Source organism: Apium graveolens, chromosome 2 (genome assembly GCF_009905375.1).
Source record: "Apium graveolens cultivar Ventura chromosome 2, ASM990537v1, whole genome shotgun sequence".
In the NCBI taxonomy this organism is placed as follows: domain Eukaryota; kingdom Viridiplantae; phylum Streptophyta; class Magnoliopsida; order Apiales; family Apiaceae; genus Apium; species Apium graveolens.
Genome location: NC_133648.1, coordinates 291,456,843 through 291,465,011, shown reverse-complemented (window position 1 = coordinate 291,465,011; position 8,169 = coordinate 291,456,843). Strand labels below are relative to the sequence as shown.

Below are 8,169 nucleotides of genomic sequence, written 5' to 3'. Positions count from 1 at the left end.
ACATACATACAGACCATTATTTAAAATACCACACCATAAAGAACATTATCTCTAAGAATGGAACATTCATTATTCTTAATAATAAATGAAAAACCATCCAAATCCAACATAGGAATAGAAACAATATTCCTCACAATAGAGGGAACATAATAACAATTATTCAAAATAATAGTCTTGCCCGTAGGCATATGTAAACTAAATGATCCTACAGATATGGCAGCAACCCTTGATCCATTGCCTATACGTAGAATCACCTCATCTTTTTCAAGAGTCCTACTTCCCTTTAGTCCTTGCAACGAATTGTAAATATGAGAACCACAGGCGGTATCTAATACACAAGTAGAAATTTGACCTAGTGACATATTAACTTCGATCATGAACATGCCTGAATCAGAAGCGGTAGTCTCACTACCCTTCTTCTTCTTTAATTCTGCAAGGTAAACCTTTCAGTTCCTCTTCCAGTGCCCCAACTTGTTACAGTGAAAGCAAACAGCTAAATTAGGATCAGTTAACTTGTGAGCATCTAGAATGCTCCGGAGTGATAGTGCAGAAGACATGACGAATATAGTAAATCTGTAAATGATAAACACATAACAACACTTAGCAAATATTCAATTTCATTTCAAAACACTATATAAATCGGGTCTTTAATCATAAGTGTCTCCCACTAGTTTATCTAATTTATTCAACCCCTAAGTGAAAATTAAGCATTCATAATGCTAGTGGGAATAGGGATCCTACATTCCATCACACAACCTCGGCTGCAGCACGAAACGTCATGTGATGTTCAATAGGCAGACAACTCTTGTCAATTACAACTTATGTTATTCCCTAATATAACTTTATCCTCTTGAATAATTGAGTCACGGTTGTGGCACGACAAACTCAATATTCTAAGTCAAGTCTAACCCAACATTTCGTACAATTGAATCAGTCTCCAACGGCCCACGACTGTAGCACGTAACGACCTTTAGATTCTAATTTAATGTACACATCTCTATGTAATAGACAAGTATTTATTATTTCGAAATCAAAGCCCTCGGCTGTAGCACGAAACGACAATGATTAAAAAATAAGAACCACTTTCTATCATGTTGAAAGGCTATGACCGACACAAGCCCGTTGTGTCATTGGCCAATAACTACTTGATATTATTTAATTTTAGAGGGATTATATTACGTTACAATCATAATCATATTATAAATAGATTCTTTCTTTTAAATTAAATATTTCAAATCAATAATCGATAATCAGATGATTCCCAGATCGGGCGGAGCATTGTCAAGAGGCGTCACTTAATAACCCTTTCTTACAGATAGAAATCTATTGTTGACAGAATCATCCTTTCTCTCAATATTGAAAATTCATATTCAATTACGTGTTTCATAAACACAAGAATCTCATGATCATATTCATAATATTTATATTAAGGTCATGAAACAATTTCACTATACTAGATTGTCTAACAAACGCCTTATGTTAATTAAGTTCACCTAAATCTATCATCGCATGATAAACTAAGCATATATCACATATATAAGCATGAATAAACGTAAAGGTAGGCATGTTACATCATGTAGCATATTGGTCTAAGCATCATACATCTCTATGTATCACATGAGGCTTTTAAAAGCAATTAAAACAGTCAAAAACAACTTTAAAACACTATTGTTAGCTATAAACAGTTAGAAACAATTTCAGAAAATATCATATAATATACCATTAGATGCGTCTCGAAAAGACGAATCCAACGGCACCAAGCACGCCCCATTCTAACACTCCACGCGCCCACAAGCGCTCAAAGAAGCAAACCCACGCGCTGTCAGGCGTGTGTGTGACTGTCGTCCATGCACCCCACGTGCACACGCGCTTTACGCACCCTAAACCCTAAGTTGGCGTCAGCATGACGTCATCTGATGACATCAGCATGACGTCAGCACATGGCTGACCATTGACCCGCGCATGTCTAACACGCGCCGCGCGTGAGCTCCACGCGCGCACGTCAGACGTGCGGTCTTTTGCCCTGTTCAGACTTCAGCCGTTTTTTTTATTGAACCGCCGCCGCCACTCATAGAACGTCGTGCTAATTCTGCTATTTTCTCTCTTTCCGTGCCACCATTAAAACACAGCAGCAACAAAACATATATATATATATATACTTTACAGATTATATATATATATATATTTAATTACGAATTTAATTAAAACAACTTCAAAAATTTATAACAATTAATCCATACATCATAAAATTATGAAAAAAATACCCAGACGATCTACAACACTTGTAGAACCCAGATCTACAGTCAAAATAATTCTGAGAAACAATTTCTAATCAGTCATAATTAATCCATGATATAACTTGTAAAAATCATAATTAATTCATACAAGCACATAAAATTCTGAAATTTTTACCACAGATCCATATGCATACAACCTATGCTCTAATACCATTGTAGGATTTTATCTATCACAGAAGCATGGTAAAACAATTTTACACATATAAAATCCAAATAAAAACATATAAATCATGATTAAAACATATGGGATCGTTTTCTAACCTTTAAAAACGATCCAAGAACAACGAGCGGAGGTCCCTAGCAGCTGCTCCTCAAGTGTGAAGCACTCCACCGGTATCCACCAAGAAAACGATGTAATGAAGGAGGAGGAGGAGGTGGAGAGAATTAGGGTTTTGTAAAATTTTTGGCTTGAGGCAAAAATAGGGTTTATAATAGTATATTTATAGGCAAAATTTTCAGCTGAAAATTTTCACATAAAATATTATTATTATTAACCCTTTATTATTCTCACTAATAATTAAAACACCTTTTAATTATTAATCCTTTTTCTAAACACTTTAGAAATAATTCTCTCACTTGATTTAATTTCCAAAAATTAAATTCTTAATTAATAATATTAAGAACTTTTTCTTAATTAATTTATAATCAATTAAATCTCATTTAATCAATTATTAAATTTTCCAATTAATTATTTATTTCATAAATAAATAATTATCAGCCATTATTAATTAATTCATCCACCATTAAATCATTCTCTTTTATGGTGTGACCATGTAGGTTCAATATTAAGCCGGTAGTAGAAATAAATAATAATAAAACTATTTTATCATTATTTATAAATTCATTAAATATGAATAATTAATTAATCATATTTATTTTACATCGTGAGGGATACTTCTTAGCATATCGCGACTATCCGGATAATACGAATTCACTGCTTAGAATACCAAGAACCTATTCAGTGAGTAGTTACCGTACAATCAATTCCTTCTACCCTGCAATATCATGATTAAATACAAGGCATGGAACTTGGGTCAAGCCTATCTTATTTAATCACTTGCTTTCCCATTCACTATGCTTAGTTCTTTTTAATGTAAATTAGAAACTCCTTTCTACTTTCATTCACTCTGGCCAGAGATTCCTGAACTAGCATAAATGGATCAACATTGAACATTCTCTTCCTTCACTGGAAGGGGTAGATCCTTTATTGATCATACACTATCTTCGTGTACAAATTCCTATACCCAGTAGAGCCCTTATAATTGTCCCTGGAGACTAAGAACTAAACCAAAGCATAGTTCAGTGTACACAAGATGACTATGATGACCTCAAGTCTAAGGATACTTGTACAACTATCACTATGTGAACAACTGCTGACACGTGAGTGAACTCCATCAGTTGTTCAGCTATGTGAGTCATGTTCAGTAAACTTATTCTATAATAAGCACCTACATACTAGCTATAGTGTCACCACACAAATGTCTATGAGAACAGACATCCTTCATAATGAAGCAAGCATTGTATGTACCGATCTTTGTAGATTATTAATTACCAGTTAGTAATCCTACGACCAAGAACTATTTAAGTTTAGAGTTATCATCTTCTAGGTTTCATTATTATGATCTCATCACAATATATAAAAAGTTTTACTCTAAACTGTGGTATATCTTATTTAAACACTTAAAATAGATAGAGCCCGCAATAAAAAATAAAACAAGTATTTTATTAATATTAATGAAATCAAAAACAAATTACATAAAAGTTATTCCTAAATCCTCATACATGATTGGACTTAGGACATATCTCTTTCAATAGTAAGTTCACCTTTCTGCACATCTATCAAGGTACGGCCTGTAGCCAAGAAAGGTTTTCCCAAGATTATGGGAATCTTCTTATCTTCCTTGAAATCCAAAATGACAAAGTCTGCAGGGAAGAAGAGCTTATCCACCTTTACTAACATGTCCTCTATGATGCCTCGTGGGTATGTAATAGAGTGATCAGCCAATTGTAGAGACATGTAGGTGGGCTTTGGACTAGGCAAATTTAACTTTTTGAAGATAGACAATGGTATCAGATTGATGCTTGCTCCCAAATCGCACAGGCATTTGTCGAAAGATAACTTGCCGATGGTGCAAGGAATGATGAAACTACCTGGATCTTTAAGCTTTGGAGGTAATTTTTGTTGCAGTACAGCACTGCACTCTTCCATAAGAGCAACGGTCTCAAGGTCATCCAGTTTTACCTTCCTTTAAAGAATACTCTTCATGAATTTTGTGTAACTAGTCATTTTCTCCAGAGCCTCAGTGAAAGGTATGATGATGTGAAGTTTCTTGAACACCTCCAGAAACTTACCGAACTGCTTATCCAGCTTTTATTGTTGCAATCTCCTAGGGAAAGATGGTGGAGGATAGAGCTGTTTCTCCCCTGTATTACCCTCAGGAAGAGTGTGTTCAATAGTAGTCTTCCTTGGTTCCACCGCTTTCTCCTTTTGCTTCTCTTCTTCATCAACAACTTTAGCTTCTCCGTCTTTCGCTTTTTCAGCATCAGCAACTTTTCTAGACCTTAAGGTAATAGCTTTGATTTGCTCTTTAGCTTCCTTCCTGCCTGGCACTTCAGTATCGCTGAGAAGTGTGACAGGTTGATGATTGAGCACTGTATTGGCTGTTTGACCGATTTGATTTTCCAAGGTCTTGATAGAAACAGCCTGACTTTTGCACAACAGCTTGAGCTCCTCGAAATCAGCACTAGAAGGTGGAGCAGCACCTCCTTGTTGAGGATATGATTGCCTTTGAGCGTAATGATGTGGTTGCTGGAATCCAGGTGGATTAAACTGTTTACTTACGCCTTGCTGATATGGTTGCTGAATAGCATTCTCATTATTGCTCCAGCTGAAATTGGGATGATTTCTATTGTTAGGATGATAAGTAGCTGGCACAGGCTGATGCGGTCGCTGATAATTATTCACATACTGCACAATTTCATTAACAAGAGAACACTGATCCGTAGCATGAGAATCTGCACAAAGCTCACAGGCCATAGCTATCTGATTGACTCCATAGTTGGCTAAAGAATCAACCTTTAAAGGCAGCGCTTGGAGCTGCGCTGCAATAGCTGTAGCTGCATCAACTTCCAGAATACCTGCTACTTTCCCAGGCATCATCCTTTGAGTTGGGTTTTGATGCTCATTTGTAGCCATAGTTTCAATAAGATTATAAGCCTCAGTATAGCTTTTGGCCCACAAGGCACCTCCAGCTGCTGCATCGAGCATGGGCCGAGATTGGGCCCCCATATAAAAACCAGTGATCACCATCCAGTCAGGCATACCATGATGTGGACACTTTCTCAACATCTCCTTGTAGCGCTCCCAAGCTTCGCACATAGATTTTGTTGTTTGCTGCGCAAACTGAGTAAGAGCACTCCTCATAGCTGCAGCCTTCGCCATTGGATAGAACTTCACCAGAAACTTTTGCGCAAGATCTTGCCAAGTAGTGATGGACCCAGTTGGTTCAGAATGTAACCAGTCCTTAGCTTTATCCCTCAAAGAGAATGGGAAAAGCCTCAGCTTGATAGCCTCATCAGTCACACCATTATATTTTAAAGTACTACAGATCTTGACAAAATTCCTGATATGCATGTTGGGGTCTTCAGTCGCAGCACCTCCGAAAGAAACAGAATTCTACACCATCTGAATAGTGTCCGGCTTGATTTCAAAAGTGTTAGCCTGAATAGCTGGATGAAGGATGCTTGACTGAATGTCATCAATTTTAGGCCGAGAAAAGTCCATATGAACTGGATCTGCCGGAACTATACGATCACCCATGATTATTGGTTCTTTCTGCTCACTCTCATTATCCGAATCTTCAAAATCTATCTTCTCCGAAATATCAAGAACTGAGTCTGTCTCCTCAGTCGTATCTAAAGTCCTCTTGCAAGTACGAGAACGTGTTTGCATAAACGCTCGCTAAAGTACTTGAAATACAACCGGAAACAATAAGTAACACGCGCTAATATTTCACGCAAGTATACGCGTTCGCAAATAATATAGAATAATTTTTCGTTCGTTCCCACAGAGACTCAGACTAATTATGTTCAATTAACACTTACTCACCAATATATGATTACTTCTCAATGTCAAGACAATAACACTTAGATTTGATTAACTAATGATTAACTATAATTAACTATGAGAATTAAACACTTAATTGACTCTTGAATTAACAATATTAAACAAAAATGAGATCATAACTTCATTACTACTTCCTTCAATAGTTATTGTTATTACCCTTAGTATGTAACGATGATGATATTAATCGAACAACACGAAACAGATAAAAGCCGACTTTCGTTGTACCAATACCATTCTACCAAACAGCCATAATTAAGATAGAAGTTGAATAGGCATCAATTATGTTGAGACCCTATATGTCTACATAACGATTTAAGCACAAGTTATTCTTTATGATTACACGGGGCAAGTAAAATGGTTAGAGTTACCTACTAATCATGCATACACACACATGAACCTATGCTAGCATGGCAAATTCTAAACCTCAAGATCCACCATCGCTTCACAAGAGATTAACAGACTATCTTATATGTTCGCGACGGACATAAGATGAATAAGCGCAACCTATGCTAGATATCATACAATTATCACACACTAAGGTATTAAACAACTAACTAAAGAATTCCATAGTAAATCCGTTATGACCCCATGATCACGATTAGCCCATGATAGAACTCATCGTCACCATGGGTTCATATGAAAACATGATAATAACACACAAGTTAAACTATTAAAAAATACTTATTAAAACTAGAGTACGTCACAAGAGTAATAAGGTTCAAAGTAAAGAAAACTAGCATCCACTGATACAACGAATAAAAGAATCACAAGAAAACGTATGCTTCCTCTTCTTCATTGCGATGTGCTAAACGGTCTTCTTCTTCTCTCCTCGCTCCTTGCTTGATACCACCCTATACGAAACGTCTCTGAAAACTACTTATATAGAAGCCCACAAGAACCAGCCGTCTCAGAAGTCCAACAGAATAAGGATTATAAAAAATCAGTATTAAATTTCTCGCCCCTAAGCGGCCGCCCAACAATTCTGAGCGGCGCCCAGCATCCTGAGCGGCCGCCCAACTTTCCTGAGCGGGGGCCCAGCAGGTTACTGGAAAATTCCTTATTCTGCTACCGATTTCTGCTGCGTTCTGCTCCTAACTTCCTACATCCAATGCCAAGCACTCCCCTAGGCTTATTCCTAATGAAATCACCCCACAAAAGCAAGTTATACCCTGAAATGCACAAACACTAGAAAAACACATCAAATACACAAAATACCTGATTTCAAGACATCAATTCAAGCCATTATAAGATGTTCTAAGTGGTATAAAATTCCACTTATCAAGGATCCATTCGATCAGGATCTTCCCTTGCTTTCTAGTCGACAAGGTGTTCAGGGATAAGATCTTCGATCAGGATCCTGACCTTTTCGGTCAGTAATTAAGATTTTGACCGAATTAGCCCTCTCTTTTTACCTTAGTCGAAGACATTTTCGAGGAAAAGTATTCGACCAGGAATAAAATTGAGGTTCTAGTCGAATTCAACCTATTTCTAGCCGATATAACATTCTTTCAAGCTCTGGAATTCTCGACCTCATCCTTTCGATTAGAAACTTGGATATTATTCTGATTGAATGGATCAGGATTTTTCCTTTGGGCCATCCCTTAATTGGGCCTATTTTCTCGGTATTTATTTATGGGCCAACCCTTCCTTTTTGGGCCTATCCTCAACATAATTAGGTTTCCATTAACTGGGCTTATTGCTTTCTTCAGGCCTTCCCTTTTGTTTTAGGCCCAAAAAAATTGGGTT

The 8,169-nt window shown here is 36.8% G+C and overlaps 1 non-coding gene across 1 annotated transcript; it reads left to right on the top strand.

The window, feature by feature from the left end:
* Window positions 1–5,617: 5,617 nt before the first annotated feature.
* LOC141709774 (small nucleolar RNA R71) lies at window positions 5,618–5,724 on the top strand. The gene has a single exon (XR_012570335.1). It is a non-coding gene; the product is annotated as a small nucleolar RNA R71 (small nucleolar RNA).
* Window positions 5,725–8,169: the final 2,445 nt, after the last annotated feature.